General features: G+C 39.6%; 1 long non-coding RNA gene across 3 annotated transcripts; it reads right to left on the bottom strand.

Moving 5' to 3' along the window:
* Positions 1-12270: 12270 nt before the first annotated feature.
* On the bottom strand, positions 12271-18523 carry LOC110798781 (uncharacterized). 3 transcript variants are annotated; one of them, XR_008919585.1, is made up of 6 exons: positions 17786-18523; positions 16341-17177; positions 16132-16189; positions 15751-15858; positions 14629-14786; positions 12271-12491 (listed from the first exon to the last, which is right to left on the bottom strand). It is a non-coding gene; the product is annotated as an uncharacterized lncRNA (long non-coding RNA). The 3 variants fall into 3 exon arrangements; XR_008919586.1 differs by having other exon boundaries at positions 16341-16387; positions 17786-18420; XR_002536211.2 differs by having other exon boundaries at positions 16341-16395; positions 17786-18417.
* Between the last annotated feature and the right edge of the window lie 1410 nt (positions 18524-19933).

Here is a 19933-nt window from a genome sequence, read left to right as displayed (position 1 = left end):
CTGCCGGTGAGCTTTGAACCTTGTATTCTTGTATTCTTGTATTGATTGGATGATTGCATGATTGTATGCTTGTATGTAGGAGGAGGAGGTTGATCCTGAGGACATTCTCCATGCTGATAGGATCCTCCGCTATGAGCATTCGGACGGGGAAGAGGTGGTGGAGACCAACCCTTTTGCTTCTCCTCCGCACCGGAAATCATATGATGCTGTAACTGAGCATTATGCCGCTGTAAGTACTGTTGCATTTTTTGAAACTGTTTGTAATCTTGTACTGGGGAATTGATCTTGGATTTTGTATGCAGGTGCCTCGGGCGAGAGTGCGTCGCTGGATGCTCTTGCTTGATTCTTGGAAGAGGCATTGTGCCAAGCTGACCCGAAAGCTTTCTGGCCGGGACAGAGAGGTGCCTTTCTTGATCTTGAAATTTGTATTCTGGAAATTCGAACATGGATGTTGACTATTGAAATTGTATTTTGTATAGGAGCGCCGTCGAGACCGTAGAGGATCCGTTGACAGAGAACCCCAGGCGGAGACGTCCTTGAGGTAGAAGGGGCAGAGCTTGGATCTGGGACAGGGGTCCGGTTCTGGTGCTCATCAGAGGCATTTTGATCTGAGCGGGGAGCTTCCCCTTTTGTACATGTTGATCCCACCAGGCATTCGTTTGGAGGTGCAGGCGGTTCACGGCCCTTTGTTTCTTCTCCTCCTGGTTACTATTTTGGAGGAAGTGGTCCACAGCCCTGGGGTGCAGATTCCTGGGCTTACTATGCAGAGATGGAGAGGATGCGCCATGCTCAGATGTTTGGGTCGTACCAGTATATGCCGATGTCGCCGCCGTATCAATATTCCTCTCCTCAGCAGGGAGTTCATCCTACCACTGACACACTTCGTATTTCGGAGCAGGATCCTAGTACCCCTGGGACGGAGCTGGATCAGGAGTTGGAGCGTCTCAGGAGCCGGAACAGGGGCAAGGCACCTGTGGTTGATATCACTGCTGGTGACGACTCGGACTGACCCTGCATGGTAGCGAGTTCCAGCTTGCCTCGGTTGATTTTGTATTGGTTGTATTGTATTGTTTTTGTATGGATTGAAACTTGAATTTTTGTATGGTTTGTATGGCTTTGAACTTGAATTGGTTTGCAAAATTTGAAGATTGGTTTTTTGTATGCTTGAATGTTTGGAATTGTATGCGTTGTGTGTGCCTTGAAATTTGTGGCTAGATGCATGCATGAGAAATTTGCCAAAAAATTTTGAAAAAATTTGCCCATTTTTTCGGGCGTATATACCCACTATAAGCCCCCACTTTGACTGAGGTTTTTTGGTCAGGAAAAGCGCAAGTCAAAGTATATTCAACTTTTGCTATGCATATGCAGACTCGACTTAGGACGCTGATCTAGGACTTGGATGCTTGAATTTTGAAATGACCCGAAATCTGCCCGAAGCGTTGATCCGGACTGCTTGAAGTTGCGCGGTTTGCGGCTTTGGAATCTTGAATAATGGAGGTTGTACTCTGCTGTCCGAAACACTAAAGAGTGTGTACTCGGAGTCATAAGAGAGGACGGTGGCCTCGTCCTTAGATACAGGTCCCTGCGGCTTGGCGCCTGGCGCTCGTGGGCTGTCGTGCAAGCCGACTCTTGTATAAATAGGGAGCTTGTTGGATCATTTCTTACATCAATCCTTCCCTGCTATCATTGCATAATGCTTCCTCTCGAAAAGAAAAGAAAATATGGTTGTGTCCTTTGAGAGTGCCTTGAACTCGTGGCTTGGTTCGCTAGGCAAATTGGAGAAAAGGGAGCTTGATGGCATGCATCTTGGGGTGCTCGTCTCTTTCCGGTTTGTAAAATTGGATTTGCACTTCATTCTTGCGGCTCTGGAGGCTTGGGATCCGAATCATCATGTCTTCCGTTTTGGAAATAATGAGGTATGTCCCCTCCCTGAGGAATTTAGTGCTATATTGGGGTGGCCCATCATGCTGGAGCCATGCATGCCTAGTGTTTGAAGAACACTTTTTCTTGAATTTCGAAAGGTATTTGGGCTTGAAGCCCCCACTTTTGAGTGCTGTTGTATATGGTAGAGGGGTGGATTTGTCCCTCTTTGTCACCTACTTCGCTGGGCTTGATGTTCCCAAAGTATTTCGCCTGAGAGCCTTGAATTTTTGTATATTCGCTCGCTTTCTCTTTTCGAAACAGGGGTTTGGCAATGGTGATGCCTCCCTAATAGAAATTGTAGAGCAGTTTGCTAATGGTCGGGACCAAATGCTGCTTGTGATTGGCGAAAAATTGACGGGCCTTGTTATGCTGAAGTCGGACCCCTCTTCCTTGCCATCGGGAAGTCCGGTGTTACTCCAAGTAAGGACCTGGAGCTTTCTTGTGTGTTGAATTTGTGTTTGTATTTGAATTTTGAATGTTGAATTTTGAAATGTGCTTCTTGTATACTCCCCAACGTTTGGCTTATGGAGAGGCTCATGTTTGTGGCACCACCGGAGAACATGGCGAGCTATAATAGAAAGGGATTCACTGTGCGACCCACGTTGTATGGCCGGCTTTCATTGGATGAGTGGCGGTGCGCACTCTCTGGGGTCGAATCTTGTATAAGGTGGGTAGTTCCTTGGTGGGGAATTGCTTCCATGAGACACGCCCCTGGTTCTACCGCTTTGAGGGTGTCAAGCCTCACAACGCTGGTCTTCTACTCGCCTGCTCGAGTGATGAGACAATACGGCTTGAAACAGGAGATCCCGGACTGTATTGAAGAGAACCCGAAACCTGTTGTGCTGAATGCGAATCGACTTGAAGTTTGGAGGCGGTATTGGGTTGCCAAACCGTTCTTGAGTATCCAGTTCCCACCTGAGTCAGTTACTCTGTCTGCGGGGTATATTGTATGGATGAGAGGCCTAAGTCAGAGGGACATTTCTTTCTCCGGACCAGCTAGAGTCCGAGGTTCTAGAGCTAGACGTCCTGCATCAACTGACTATGAGGAAGGTGACGGGAGTGTGGCCCATCCGATGCTTGACCGTTCGGAATCCAAAGGAGGTTCGTCGTCCTCCCGTCTTGGAAGGCTTGCAATTTCCTTCTCCCGCCGCTTGGGCAAAGGGAAGATTGATGATTGATTGCGGGAGGAGCCAGGGGATAGTACTCAAGGTGCCAAGACTCGAGAGCATATTCGCCCGACCCTAGATCTTTGTAGGCTAAATGTGTTTGGAATGAATTGTGTTTGGAATGTGTTTGGAAGATGTGTTTAGGAAGTGAAAAGGCTTTTGAACTTTGCTTCACTTGATCCTGACTTTGTATTTGAATTAGCTTTGAAGGCCTTAGGGCGAAATAAAGATTTATTGTGTTAAATTCCGCTTGAACATGCTTTGCTTTGAATTGGCACATTTGGAACAACAACAATTTGAACTTTGATTTTTGATTTGATTTGATTTTTAGGATGCCCTTAATTGAGGAAATTTTGAATTTTTTTTGTATTAAAGTGGTCGGGCCTCGAAATGAGGTTGCCTACGTGTCCCGTTAGGGAATCAGGTCGGACGTAGTTCTGACTACCTTACAGGACCCGAACTTGGATTCTTGAATTTGAACATGGAACTTAGACATAGAACTTCTTGAGTTGATCGAGGTTGGCCAGAGATCTGAATTCTGTTCCGTCGACGTCTGTTAGTTTGACTGCTCCCTCGGAGGGGATTTTCTTGACAATGTATGGGCCTGCCCAGTTGGGTTTGAATTTTCCCCTTGGGTCCATGGTGCTTTTGCGAAGGGCTTTCAGGAAAAGCTCGCCTTCCTTGATGTTTCGGGTTCTGACCCTTTTGTTGAAATGTCTGGCCACTCGGCGCTGATAGACTTGTACATGGTGAGCGGCTTGAAACCGTCGCTCATCGAGCATGACTAGTTCGTCATATCTGGCTTGTACCCATGCAGCTTCTGGGATTTTGCTTTCGAGGACTATCCTTAGAGAAGGTATCTCTAGCTCGATAGGTTGTACTGCTTCCATTCCATAGACCAATGAGAACGGAGTTGCACCAGTTGAAGTGCGAATTGAAGTTCGATATCCCCACAATGCGAAATGCAGCTTTTGGGGCCAGTCCTTGTAATTGGTAGTCATTTTCATGATGATGGTCTCGACATTCTTGCTGGCTGCTTTGACTGCCTCATTGGTTTTGAGGGCGATAAGGCGAAGAGTGATGATGTTGAATTTCACGGAGCACGGGTCCGTTGGGATTGTTGAAGATTGTACGGTACCCCCTTTTGAAGTTTGTAGATTGTAGCCCCATTACTGTTGAAGCTTGTAGATGTTTCTAGAACTTGAACGTTGGAGTTTGTAACTTGAATTTTGTACTTTGGAATTGTAGATGCCTTTCTTGGCACAACCTTGCTCGATTAGAGATTATAGAACTTGAATTTTGAATCTTGTACTTGTTGAATGGGTCTTCACATTCCTCTTTGAAATGGGTTTCCTGATCACTGATGGACTTGTGAGGAATACCATATATGCATATAATGTTTTCTTGAATGAACTGTGACACTTGCTTGGAACCCAATACCTTGAAAGATCTGGATACTTGGACTCTCGAATAAACCCGGCCTCTAGCTGCTTAGAGACCTCTTCTTGAATTTTGAGGGAAACATCCGGTTTCATGCGGCGGAGTTTCTGCTTGATGGGTTTTGAACCTGGAATAAGGGGAATTGTATGATGACCGATGCTTGGATCAACCCCTGGCATAACATGATAGGGCCATGCGAAGACGTCTACATACTCTGAAAGTAGCTTGATAAGATCGTCCCGCTCTGCTTGAGAAAGAGTTAAACCAATCTGAACTAGTTTTGAGTCACCGTTGTTAGAAAGGTTGATTTTTTTTCTGTTTCCTCAACTATGGGCGTCTTGTTTTCATGATTTTCGATAGCTTTTAGAAATTCAAAGTTAGTTTCTTGTGAAGCAAAGTTGTTTGGATTAGGATTGTGTTTTGAATTAGAACTCGAGGAGTAAGTAGAAATTGAAGTGTTATTGAAATCAGCAATCATTACATCGACTGTTTTGACTTGAAGCTCGGCCTTTAGAGGCTCTTGATTGATGCAAGACTCTAGTTCTAGACTCTTAGACTAATTGCTAGACTCAGATCCAGACTCGTCCTCTGACTCGGACTCGCTCATCATAGATCCTTCGCCCATAGTAATCTTGAACATTCTCCAGGTTGGTATTGAGGTTGGCTACGGCGGCCATGAGCTGAGTGATTTGATCGACAGTGGCCACTTGAATTGATTCTTGAAAGGGACTTGAAGCTTGAATTGTAGGAGATGAACTGGCTGCTCGTTCGATGCCGGCTATGAGGGAGGCTATGGCTGATGGATTTCTTTTGAACCTCTCTCCTCTTCGACGAACCCACAGGATCCTTGGACTCCTAGTTAGAACATACCAGACGATTTTTAGAACTTGGACTTCCCGACACATGATATGATATGCATGGAATGAATGAGACCTAGACTTGACCCTAAGTGCCACTCCGAAGATTCGGGATTTTGGATTTTGTACTTGTATTCGGGATTTGCAACCCGTTGGAAATGTTTGAGAGGAGCGTTCATTCTTTTGTGAAGGTTGACTCTTGTACTAGAACTTGGAATGTCGAAAAGAATATTTCGACCTATTGGAAATTGGACTTATTTGAAGGGGATTTCAACCCGCTCGAGAATTTGGAAATTGGACTGTACTAGAAAATTGAATTTTGTATTATTTCAAGGGAATTTCAACCCGTCAATATTTTAGGGGGATTTCAACCCATTGGACTTGGAGTATTTGAAGGGAGTTTCAACCCGATTGAAAAGGGAATTGACTTTGTATTATTTCAAGGGAATTTCAACCCGTCAATATTTTAGAGGGATTTCAACCCATTGGACTTGGAATATTTGAAGGGAATTTCAACCCGCTTGAGAATTGGATTTTGTATTATTTTAGGGGAGTTTCAACCCGTTGGAAGATTGGACTTGTATTATTTTAGGGGAGTTTCAACCCATGGATAGAATTTGAACTTGTATTATTTCAGGGGATTTTCAACCCGTTGAATGGAATCTCGAACTTGTATTATTTCTGGGGAGTTTCAACCCGTAGATAGAATATGGAATTTGAATTTGTATTATTTCTGGGGAGTTTCAACCCGTTGGAAATGTTTTGAATTTTGTATTGGGGAGCAATGGAAAGCAAGATTTCCTTGTAGCTTGAAGATGAATTTGGAATTTGAATTTGGCTTGAAGCTTGAACTTTGAAATGGAAAGGACGCACTTTGTATGTGGAACATGGGGCTTTGTATTTGGAAAATCCGGCATTATGTCGCCGTGGATTTGAAACATTGAATTTAGGAACTTGAAAGTCCGGCATTATGCCGCCGTGGACTTGGAATCTTGAAGCATAGGACTTTGAGGTTTGAAATATAGAATAGATAAGTCGGCATCACGACGACATGAATTTGAAATTTGACCCTTAAAGCTTGAAATTTGGAAGGTCGAGTTGGAAAGTTGGTATTATGCTGGTATGGGCTCGGATATTTGAACTTGAGACTTTGAGATTGGAATTGGCAACTTGAGTTTGAGGTTTGAAGACTTGAATGTTTGAAATAGGAAATCCGGCGTAACGCCGTTGGATTTGGTTTTTGAACTTGCAATTTGAAACTCGAAATTTGAACTAGAAAATCCGGCATTATGGCGCCGTTGGATTTGGGGTTTGAGTTTGGAAATGAAAATTTTGACTAGAAGATCCGGCATTATGTGCCATTGGATTGAGTCTTGACTTGAAACTTGCAACTCGAAATTTGAATTTAGAAAGTCCGGAATTATGGCGCCGTTGGATTTGGATTTGAAAATTGAGGTTTTAGAAAATTCGGATTTGAAATTGAAACTCGAAATTTGGATTAGAAAATCCGGCATTATGACGCCGTTGGATTTGAATTTTGAAAATTGAGATTTGGATTTGAAAATTTGGATTGAATTTGAAACTTGAAATTTGGACTAGAAATCCGGCATTATGACGCCGTTGGATTTGAACTTTGACTTGAAAACTTTGAAATTTTTACTAGAAAATCCGGCATTATGACGCCGTTGGATTTGAACTTTTGACTTGAAAACTTGAGGTTTGGACTAGAAAATCCGGCATTATGACGCCGTTGGATTGAATTTTGAATTTGAAACTTAGAATTTGGACTTTAAAATCCGGCATTATGACGCCGTTGGATTGAATTTTGAATTTGAAATTTGGGCGTGAGGCGTGTTTAAGGGTTTTGAATCAAATGGAGTGACACTCCTAAAGACCCTAAAATCGGCGATTTTGATGCATGAGGTTTGAATGATGCTCCTAGGGGTTTGGATTCCTAGTTGGAGGCTAATTGGTTTTGGCAAGCTAGAACTCGAGGTTAGCCATTCACGCGTGCAAAGACGCCCACACAATGCACAAGTAGTACGTTGTCACACTAGTCATGAATATGAATACGACATGCAAAGTTCTCAACCTAAGGTCGGTCTATGTTTTGTATGATGCAAGTGGTCGGCTTTGGGTGTCAAAAGGTACTTGGCTAAGAGACGGATCCGGCGACAAGCATTCACATCCGCCTAAGGGAAGTGTGTGTCGGCAGACGGCCTCCATACTTGACATCGGGAATGTCAAGTAAATGCCAAGTTTCGGTAGGCGCGGAAATGGTCACACACTTTGGTCGGAAACCGTATGGAGAGTCACCATTTCGTTGCCCCCGGGGCTAGCCCGAATGTAGAACACATCCGTTTGGGCAAAGGTAGAAATTCATTTGCACAATATGGTTTTCGAAAAATGCATGAAATGCCTAGAAATTGAAATTGAAGTCGTACTTGAATTTGTATTTGTAAAGCCCGTTTTTCGGCACTTGTTCATGAGGTTTGGGAGCGTCCTTCCAGATTCAAAAACAGACTAACTCCCAACACGAAAAGTTGAGCAAAAGTGGGCGACGAGCCACTGTGAGCCACTGTCCTTGATGCGGGTAGTGGCGTTGGGCGCAGGGGCTGCGCCTGGCGCCAGTGTTGGCATCCAGTACTTAAGCAGATCAGTGCCTTGTTGCTCGAAATCTGCCCGCATTTTCGAATTGAAATTAGTAAAGTCCCCAGCAGAGTCGCCAGAATTGTAGGGGGTTTTTTTGTGTCAAAACTTGTTTCCCGTTCTACAAGAGGGGCGATTCTTTAGAAAACCGTAGAATTTTTGTACCTCGAAGGAGTCACCACCAAACATTGTTTAAAGTCTCATTTGGAAAGACCGCAAGTGACTCTATTTTGTATAAGGCCTTGAATCCTTGAAACGGATGGGTGAGATCCGGGCACGGGAACAAAAATGCTTATTCCGCGAGCTTTAGAAATATTCAAGTACGTTGGCACAACATTGTTTTCGAAAATAAACCCTAGATTAGACTATGTGGGTTTGCATTTAGAGCAAATTGAATCTCTAATTGTATGGTGGTCAATTTTGCTTTAAAGATTGATTTAAGGAACCTAAGGTTGGTTTGTCCAAAAATATCTTTGTTAAGCGTGATGTAACCTTTGCGTTTTGTTGTATTTAGCATGTTGGTGATGAAAGAAATAAAACAAAAAAAGAAACATCACAATACTAAATAAAGTGCGAAATTAGTAAATACAAGACCCCCTAGAAAAGGACTAGGGAGTAGGTCCACATTGCCTAGAAAGGGACTAGGCAAGTAAAGATGCGGAATTGAAAGTGCGGTATTGAAATTGCGATATTGAAATTGCGGTATTGAAAGTGCGGTATTGAAAGTGCGATATTGAAATTGCGGTATTGAAAGGTGCGATATTGAAATTGCAATATTGAAAGGTGCATAATTGAAATTTGTACTTGGGCACATGAGATTCGAACGCCAAGCGGCTCCTTAAAAATAAGTGCGCCCGACACGAATTCAATGCCAAAAATCTCAACTTGGGAGAGGTTGCTCAACCTAAATATCCTAGATTTTGCATGTTAAACTTGAACTTGAAAGCTTGAATATTGAAGTTTTGAACTTGAAATAATTGAAGTTTGAACTTGAAATGATTGAAATTTGAACTTGAAATGATTGAAATTTGAACTTGTATATTGAAAATGGAGTTTTAAATCTCAAAAGACTAAACCTTTAAATGTTAAAAGGTGTCATCTTTGATTACCCCATGTTTGAAGATGATTCTAGTCCAAGAGGTGATTGTAAACAACTTGGACATCCTCGAATCTTGAAAAATTTGTATTTTGCATTTTGAAAAAGTTTGTATTTTTGGAAAACATGTATGATTGTTGCAAGTGGTGATTTTTAATGATTAAAAACACCAACTTGCTAATCATTTAGAAATCAAAGCAACATAGTAGATTAGAATGGGATTCGGATTTACCTAGTTAGATTTAGGCAAGAGCTCCCAATTGCTTTAGAATTTAGGAATTTTGTATGTGTTTTTGAGGAGTTTTTGAGTTGTATTTTGAGGTGTAATGTCGAAATTACGACGTTATATTGTTGGTCTCCTCCTCATTTTGCTGAATATGAGGGGTATTTATAGAAGGAATGGGTGCAAGGCACCAGCACACGTCAGCGCAGGGCGCTGGACCAGCGCTAGGCGCTGGTGACGTGGCTTGAATGCCGCCAAAGCAAGGACGGGGAATCGTCCTTGTTTTGTCTTGTAGTGTTGTACCTGTTGTACGAATAGTACTAGGTTTGGCGTTTTGTATTTGCTTGGAGGTTAAGGCATCATTTAGCGTCTAAAAACAAGCCTTTCTCGGGTTTTTGAATTCCGGTTTTACGGGACGGGGCCCGGCATGCTCGGTTTTGTGGGTCGGCGTCCGAATTTTACTTTCCTTATATGATTTTGAGTGGAAAAGGCCTAGTAAAACCAATGGGATGGTCTAATAGATGAGATTGTACTTGGATTTTGAAATTGAATTTGGAAAATTGTATTTTGTACCGAGAACCGAAAGGGGAACGGTCTCGGGGGTCGGATTTTGGATCTTGAATTTGGAAATATTCTTAGCAATTAGGATTTCCGTATGGAGTTACTCCAATCACCTAACAAGGATAATGGTATCGTCATCATCCCAAAGGGGAGACACTAATTAGGTGTCTACACTGCCCAAGTTTTCGAGTGGGAGTCAATTCTGTTTTTGAATTTCAAAGGACACTCCCAAACCTTGAGTACGAATGTCGAAAAACGAGCCTTTCAAATACAATATTCGAGTGCGATTTTCAATTTTTTGGCATGTCATGCATATTTCGAAAACCATATTTGTGCAAAATGAATTTCTACCTTGCCCAATACGGATGTGTTCTACATTCGGGCTATCCCCGGGGGCAACGAAATGGTGACTCTCCATACGGTTCCTGACCAAAGTGTGTGACCATTTCCGCGCCTACCTAAACTTGACATTTGTTTGACATTCCCGATGTCAAGCATGGAGGTCGTCTGCCAACACACACGTCCCTTAGTTGGATGTGCAAGTTGTTTCCAGATCCGCCTTTTCGTCAAGTACCCTTTTGAAACCCAAAGCCTACCACTTGCATCATATAAAACTTATACCGACCTTAGGTTGAGAACTTTGCATGTCGCATTTATGTCCATGTTAGTGTGAGAACGTGCTCTTTGTGCGTTGTGTGGGCGTCTTTGCACGCGTGAATGACTAACCTCGAGTTCTAGCTTTGCCAAAATCATTAGCCTCCAACGAGGAAACCAAACCCCTAGGAGCATCATTCAAACTTCATGCATCTAAAATCACCGATTTAGAGTCTTTTAGGAGTGCCACTTCATTCGATTCAAAACCCTTAAACACGCCTCACGCACAAATGCCAAATTCAAAAGTCAATCCAACGGCGTCATAATGCCGGATTTTCTAGTCCAAATTCCAATTCCAAAAATTCAAAATTCAATCCAACGATGTCATAATGCCGAATTTTCTAGTCCAAATTCCAATTCCAAAATTCAAAATTCAATCCAACGACGTCATAATGCCGGATTTTCTAGTCCAAATTCCAATTCCAAAATTCAAAATTCAATCCAACGGCGTCATAATGCCGGATTTTCTAGGCCAAATTTAAAGTTCCAAATTTAAAATTCAAATCCAACGGCGTCATAATGTCGGATTTTCTAGTTCAAATTTCAAGTTCCAAATTCAAAATTCAAATCCAACGGCGTCATAATTCCAATACTCAAACCTCCTATTCCAACCTCAAAACCTCAAGTTCAAATGTCCAAACTCATGATGGCATAATGCCAACTTTTCAATTCAACCTTTCAAAATTCAAGTTCGAATTCCTAAATTCAATCTTTCAAATTTCAAGTCCTATATTCGAAAACTTCAAATTCCAAATCCATGATGACGTAATGCCGAATTTCCACATTCAATTCAAATTCAAAATTCTATGACCAACACCTCAAAATCCCAAGTCCACGGCAGCATAATGCTGGACTTTCAACTTTCAAGTCCCTATTCAAATCCCCTTTTCAAAAAATCAAAAGTTCCAAATCCAATGCCTTAAATCCATGGCGGCGTAATGCCGGAATTTTCAAGTCCAAGGCCTCATATTCTATACAAAATGCCTCTTTTCCATTTCCATGTTCAAATTCCGAATCAAATTTGAATTTCAAATTCACTTTCAAACTACAAAAAAACTCTTGCCTTCCATTGCTCCCAAATACAAGTTCAAAAACATTTCCAATGGGTTGAAAATCCCTTGAAATAATACAAGTCCAATTTCCAAATTCTATAATGGGTTGAAAATCCCTTAAAGTAATACAAGTCCAATTTTCAAGTTCTATAATGGGTTAAAATTCCCTTGAAATAATACAAGTCCAATTTCCAAATTCTATAATGGGTTGAAAATCCCTTGAAATAATCAACTCCAATTTCCAAATTCTATAATGGGTTGAAAATCACTAGAGGTAAAAACATCATAAGTTAAGTTGCCCTTCATAAGTGCCACCTATGGTGGGGTCACTTTTGTAAAATTATCAAAAGTTGCCCTTAACAAGGGCAACTTATAAGCTTATAAGTTGCCCTTGTTGCAAACAAGGGCAACTTATGTGAGGCTTATAAGTTGCCCTTGTTGCAAACAAGGGCTACTTATAAGCTTCACATAAGTTGCTCTTCTTACAAACAAGGGCAACTTTTGATTTTTTAATTTTTTTTTTTAAAAAAAATCTGCAATATAAATCCTGATATTCTGCAATGTAATTTCTGATTTTGCAATATAAAATTCTACATTATAATTTATAAAATACTGTTTCATCAAACATCAGCTTGGCATTCCTCAAAAATGATATAAATTTCAAATTTCCAATAATATTACCGAATTAATTCAAATTTAATTAATTAAATCGATAAATAACAAAATAATGTAAGAGTCACGAATAACTACAAGACTGCTCTATTTTTTACACTGAGGGTAGTTCACAATCGTTGGAGTAATTATCCACTTGTCTCGAACTTCATCCAACTCCTCTTTGGTAAAGGGCCCCTCCCTTGGAGTTTTGAAAACCTTTAAAAGAACAACATACATGCAAACCAATAAATTAAATTAAGTTTCATATGCGAAAACAGAAATTATATTGGCCGCGAAAACAACTTTCTGAGTGTACTAAGATTCATTTCAAGTTCTTTATGCACATCTAAGGCTCGTTTAGCTCGATGTAGATCATATTTGGCCAAAAATGGCATTTCTGATACAAAATATCAACAAATGAACCTAAGGACACTTTCTAAACCTTTTTCATGATTCATATGATTAGTTATATATTTATAAGAATCATTTCAAGTTCGTTATGCACGCCTATGGGTCATTTGGGTCGATATAGGTCATTTATGCCCAAAAATGGCATTTTCGATCCCAACTACCAACAAACGAACCTATTTCCACATTCTAACCCTTTTTCACGATTAAAATGATTAGTTATATGTTTATGAAACTCATTTCAAGTTCGTTATGCAAGCCTAAGGGTCATTTGGGTCGATATAGGCCATTTATGGCCAAAAATGGCATTTTCGATGCCAACTACCAACAAACGAACCTATTTCCACATTCTAACCCTTTTTCACGATTCATATGATTAGTTATATGTTTATGAAACTCATTTCAAGTTCGTTATGCAAGCCTAAGGTTCATTTGGGTCGATATAGGATATTTATGGTCAAAAATGTCATTTTCGATCCCAACTACCAACAAACGAACCTATTTCCACATTCTAACCCTTTTTCACGATTCATATGATTTGTTATATGTTTATGAAACTCATTTCAAGTTCTTTATGCAAGCCTAAGGGTCATTTGGGTCGATATAGGACATTTATGGACAAAAATGGCATTTTCGATCCCAACTACCAACAAACGAACCTTTTTCCACATTCTAACCCTTTTTCATGATTCATATGATTAGTTATATGTTTACGAAACTCATTTCAAGTTCGTTATGCAAGCCTAAGAGTCATTTGGGTCGATATAGGACATTTATGGCCAAAAATGGCATTTTCGATTCCAACTACCAACAAACGAACCTATTTCCACATTCTAACCCTTTTTCACGATTCATATGATTAGTTATATGTTTATGAAACTCATTTCAAGTTCGTTATGCAAGCCTAAGGGTCATTTGGGTCGATATAGGCCATTTATGGCCAAAAATGGCATTTTCGATCCCAACTAACAACAAACGAACCTATTTCCACATTCTAACCCTTTTTCATGATTGATATGATTAGTTATATGTTTATAAAACTCATTTCAAGTTCGTTATGCAAGCCTAAGGGTCATTTGGGTCGATATAGGACATCTATACTATATATTAAAAGGCGTTTAAAAGAAAGTTTATGTGACACGTGGCGCTCTTCTTATGGATGATTTGCTCAATGTAATCTTCATACACATTAAAAAAAATATCAAACAAGGTTTGCATAAGGTTTGAACCCTTGACCTTGAGTTTAAAGATTAAAGTCTTTACCACTAAGCTATTACATGTGTTCATGTTATCATTGCAAAAAGAAAATATAAGTAAATGTGAATGTCTTTAATGTAGTAACCCGGAGCATCGCCCGGGCCAAAAACTAGTTTATGGCCAAAAATGGCATTTTCGATCCCAACTACCAACAAACGACCCTATTTCCACATTCTAACCCTTTTTCACGATTCACATGATTAGTTATATGTTTATGAAACTTATTTCAAGTTCGTTATGCAAGCCTAAGGGTCATTTGGGTCGATATAGGCCATTTATGGCCAAAAATGGCATTTTTGATCCCAACTACCAACAAACGAACCTATTTCCATATTCTAAACGTTTTTCACGATTCATATGATTAGTTATACGTTTATTAAACTCATTTCAAGTTCGTTATGCACGCCTAAACGTTTTTAGTAAAGGTCACCCCGTAAATCCTGTCAAAGTACATGGGTACTAAATTTCAAGGCATTTCTTCAAAATTGTCATAATTAAGTAGGAGGGCAAAGCAGAAATTTCTCTAACATGTGTTTTTGAAAGTTAAATAAATTGACCACCAACTTTAATCTTCACATATTCTTAGCAGCTAGCACAAAGTAGCCAAAAAAAGGGTTTGAAAGTCTATGGGCAAATATAAATCATAGAAAATGAATGACAAACCCACATAGACATACAAATTACACACCTTTAGATTTAAAGCATTCATTTCCTGCTGCGAACCAAAAGACAAAAACTCATGTTTGTCCCATGCTCTCTGTCCCTATCTTTCCTCCCTATCTTTCCTCCCGTAACTAGTATCCACGTTTCACAATTTGGTTATTATTCACGGTACCTAGGGTGTTCCTGCATCAAGTAAAAGATACAAAATGTGGTGGTTAGAACATTCACACAAGTGCAGAAACCAGCATTAAAAAATACAGCATCAACAACAACAATAATCAAGCAGCAGCAACAACAATAATCCAGCAGCCAGCAACATTGCACTAGTGCAACAACAGGGTAGCAGCAGACCAGTCAACAGCAGCGCGCGTATCAGCAGATCAGATCATGAAGATCATTCAGCAACAGATCATGCAGATCATTCAGCAACAGACCAGTCAGAGCAGATCAGTGCAAATCAGCCTTAAATCAGTCAACAGATTGGTGGTAAGAAGACATCGATTTGAAGCTTAGCCATCGTTTTGGGTCGGTGGAAGAAAGAGCAGGTAGGTTTGTTTTAATGAAATGAAGTACTATGAATCTGAGATATGCCTCAGTTAAGGAATAAGAAAATAATAGAAGTTCAGTGACAGATAACTGAAGCATGATGCAGCATTTGTAAAAGCCTGAACTAGTTGTAAAGGCCACATAGTGCAGTATTTGCTTGGAAATTGCATAAAAGTGTATATTTAAGGATGAGAAAATAGAAAAATGCACAGATGTTCATGGTGAGGTGGGGTATTACACTATTCCTACCCGAAAATCACCAATACTTCATTACTTTTACTTTAAAGATGTTCCCAGAGTTTGTACTATTTTTGAACTTCCAGCTTGATGTGAAATCTTGCCTTTAATAGATGTTCTACCAATACAAACTTATCGATTTTCCAGTTTGTGTTGGTAATGGTATGCAGCAAGCTAGCAACTACGGAGGATCACAATCATTGGAGATGCTCTAATAAGTAATAATCACAGATTGCTCCCCAAACATCTCCTACATGAGTCAGTAGATAACAGAATCTAGATCATGGAGCAGCGATTTTTTTTTCTTGTCCGAGTCTAGATCAATAGGCCAAGAAACTCGTATATTCTCAAAACAAACTCGTACCGCTCTTTTTCAACCAGGACAACACTTGATATATCATCAGGAGCTCTTCCTGATCTCCTTAACAAATTCTTTCCTGCTTCACTTTGTAGAGCTTCATATCTGATTTTCCTGCAATAATACCCAATATAAAACAATTAATCTTACATCTACAAATTTTTTCTACCCGAAACCATGTAAATATCAGATGATCATACTATTAGCATATGCACTAAGCAAAGATTCCTTTTCATTTGTTATAGACATAAGCATGTAATACAAACATATATATATATATGGACTTCCTCCTGATAGTAAATTGCTGATAAGTGCCTTAAATGTGTGGCATAGTAACTTCATAAGGAAACAGGTAAAGATCTTGGAGGAGCAACGGAAGAAACCAACCTATTGCGGTCATTGTCACGAACAAACTTCACACCACCATTGCATAGGTTGCAAACACCTGACACATAATAGAATAGTTTAGAATGTCAGACAGTCAGAGTATATTCATGCATAACATTCTCGAAGCATAGAAAGGATGTTAAGAATCTCTACTAAAATCAAATCTAATGCAAACATAATCAATTATTGTGAAAAAAAGAGCTATTTACCACATCAGCAGCTACTGGTTTCCCTCGGAACAGAACACCCACAGAAACTGCAAAGCTAAGATAACCATGAGCGATACACATATAAGAGGCGAGCTTTGCATGAATCATTAATCGCATTCGAGGACCAAAAATTATCTAAGCTACAATTGATATTAAAGGAAGTTTGCAACTATAATTCCCATTAAAATCAGAAGAATGAAATTAATTCTACCTCATCCAACTCACGATTACACAAACTGCAACTTCTTTCTTCAATTTTTTTTACAAGGTACTGTAATGTTCTTAAGATATAACATAACAAATTATAGGCACCAAAGTTCTCTAAAACAGTCACCAGATTTACTCAACCCCGTCCTTCTACCCTGAACTATTATCTGGAATGTGGTACTGATGGTACATCGGACCAAGACCTGGAAAAAAAGTTTTTCAAACCCCTCTTGCGAACCTAAAACCAGCCAACCCACGAATCGCGAACCCAAACTCGTACCCCTAGCGAACCACGAATTAGGTAAATCTGTTGCAACTACAAATAAGTCTCAAAATGCTACACATTATGTGTTAAGTTGGAGATGGATTGCCCTGTATGTGGTTAGATAAATGGTCTAGCCTTGTTTCTATTACTATTGCGCAGTGCAAAAATTGAAAGATTATCCCTCATTTTAGTCAGTTACTCAGTTACCACATCTAAAATCTCTTACTTTATATAGTCTTGAAGCTTTGGAGCAGTGGAGAGTCAAGTTCTGCATCCCATAGTTATAGCCTTACAGGTGCTACTTCCCAGCCTTGGAGTCTTTGGCTTTGATGTGGTATTACTAGCCTAAAATAGAACCTGGAGTCCTTTTTTAAAATAAACCAAAAGAAAACCGCAGCACAATCACACAAAGGTTTAGTGAAACTTAAACCTCATTTTTAGATCAACCAAAAAACAAAACCCAACAATTTAAACAAATTACATGAGGTTTTTGCTAAATTCGAAATATAAGATGATAAAAGTATTATTAAACTACAAAATAAATTGAAAGAGAAACAAAGAACGAATTCAAGCAATAAGACCACAAATTTTTATCATGAACAAACTCTACCACCGAGCAACAGATCGTGAAGAAAACAGATCCAAATATCCAAAAAAAAAGTGTGAATAGTCCTATAATGTGAGCTACTGCTAAGTTTTTTGTACTCCCAAAATCATGGAATAAAAACTTAAAACAATGACACTTAAATTAAAATAAATCAGTTTCATATTAATGTAAACCCCTGTTAATAAGTTTCTAACTCCACCCCTTCAAGGTCATAATAATTCATTCTTCGTTTTTGAAAATATGATCACTTACTCAAATTACTCAACACACAGTAGCTAAAATGCACAATGCACAACAGAGAGAAAATCAATAAGCAAGAAATTTTCTTCTTTCTATATTCCAAGAAAAAAGAGCAAGGAAATAAACCTTCATCCACTTTCAGGACCGGTCTTTAAAGGAGATACTGCAATACTCTCCACCGACAGAGCAGCAGCGGCCCCTTATACGTGCTTACAGTTTTACCTTCACCAATCTCCTTGACTTCGTCCAAGCAGTCACCACCAGACTCAAAGCAATATTTGTTGTTGATCTCACCGAATGGCCTTAACCATTATACAAACAATGAACCCGATATACAAATACGTTTCATCATCGAGTCCAAAGGCCGAAGGGAACCTCCCTTGGTATCACTGCAATAACCTTCTTAGAGAGTCCACCTGATTTTCACCTGGAAACAATGGCTTTGCATCAACAAGATGATGCAGTGATACCAAGGGAGCCACGGGATATGCATCTAGAATACCATAAACGTCTTTTCTAACGTCAAGCCGATGACACAAAACAAAAAAAAAAAACTATAATCTACCATAGTAAGGCCCTGTTCTTTAGAGCTGAACTGAACTGAACTGAACTGAACTGAACTGAACTGAACTAAACTGAATGCTCCTGAACTGAACTGAACTGAACTGAACTGAACTGAACTGAACTGAACTGAATGCTCCTGAACTGAACTGAACTGAACTGAACTGAACTGAACTTAACTGAACTTAACTTAACAGAATATATTACCGAAATAAATAATAAATAATAAATAATAAATAATAAATAATAAATAATAAATAATAAATAATAAATAATAAATAATAAATAATAAATAATAAATAATAAATAATAAATAATAAATAATAAATAATAAATAATAAATAATAAATAATAAATAATAAATAATAAATAATAAATAATAAATAATAAATAATAATAATAATAATAATAAATAATAAATAATAAATAATAATAGTGTTGCTTGCTCGAGAGGTTTTCGGGAGATTCTCTCTCCTCGACCGCCATGGCTAGACCTCGAGGCAGACCTCCAAAGGTTACGAATGCGCAACCTGGAACCAACACTAACAAGCCATTAACACGTGCAAGCTCGAAGAACTCCATGAACACAACAATGGTGGGTGATGACAACATTTCTGAAATTTCTGCGGAATACCCAGATGATGAGATTGCGATTGAACCAACAATTTACACTCCACGTTCTAGTTTGGCTGCGCTACAGCAATGATCACAGGTTCGTTCGGATTTTAACGCGTGGATCAATGGTCTTAGTCAAGGTAAGGATGTGCGAACCCACTTTCGATCACACCCTTCCCCTATTTTGAATATGACTAATACTATGAACACTGTGATTGGTTTGAATGATAATGAGAACAATAGTATGCCTGCTCCATTGATTAATCATGATGATGTGGTTACCCCTGTTCAAATTGATTTGGAGGACATTGAAGAAGAGGTGCAATACTGGAATTCAGCCCTGGTTTGTTACATTTTGGGGGCTAATCCACCACAAAATGTTATGGAAGGGTATGTGCATCGAGTATGGGGGAAACTAGGGGTGGACAAGGTCTCATTGGTGGGGAAGGGGATTTTCTTGGTCCGTTTTCTTACAATGGAGAATTGTCACAAGGTTTTGAATGGAGGCCCTCAATTCTTTGATTCCAAACCCTTGGTTATCAAAGCTTGGACACCAGAAATCAATTATGCTAAAGAACCTGTTAAAAAGTTACCCCTATGGATCAAGTTGCCTGGGTTGAATGTGAAATACTGGGGGGAGAAAAGCTTATTCAAAATTGTTGGTCAAGTAGGTAGTGCAATTAAGGTAGATCAAGCTACAAAGAATCGTGATAAACTGATGTTTGCTAAAGTGTTGGTGGAAGTTACTTTAGAACAAACCTACCCTAACACAATATATTTTGTGAATGAAGAAGGGTCCACAGTTGCTCAAACTGTGGAGTATGATTGGCTACCTGTCAGTTGTTCTGTTTGCAAGGGTATTGGTCACACTCAAGTGCAATGCAAAAACAAAGGAACCAAGAAAACCAAGAAAATGTGGGTTCCTAAGCAGGTGGCACCTGTTGTTCACACTGTTAGGAAGCCTACTAATGATCAACCAGTAAATGAGGTGATTGTGGAAACCAATGTCTTGGAGGGGTTCACTCAGGCTGTAGGTTTCAGCAAACACAGGGGGCAACATCTTAAACCTGTGGTTACTAGGAACTCTTTTCACTTGCT

The sequence above is a fragment of the Spinacia oleracea genome, chromosome 4, assembly GCF_020520425.1.
Source record: "Spinacia oleracea cultivar Varoflay chromosome 4, BTI_SOV_V1, whole genome shotgun sequence".
Classification (NCBI taxonomy): Eukaryota; Viridiplantae; Streptophyta; class Magnoliopsida; order Caryophyllales; family Amaranthaceae; genus Spinacia; species Spinacia oleracea.
The sequence above is the reverse complement of the archived record's forward strand: the minus strand, read 5'-3'. Positions and strand labels throughout refer to the sequence as shown.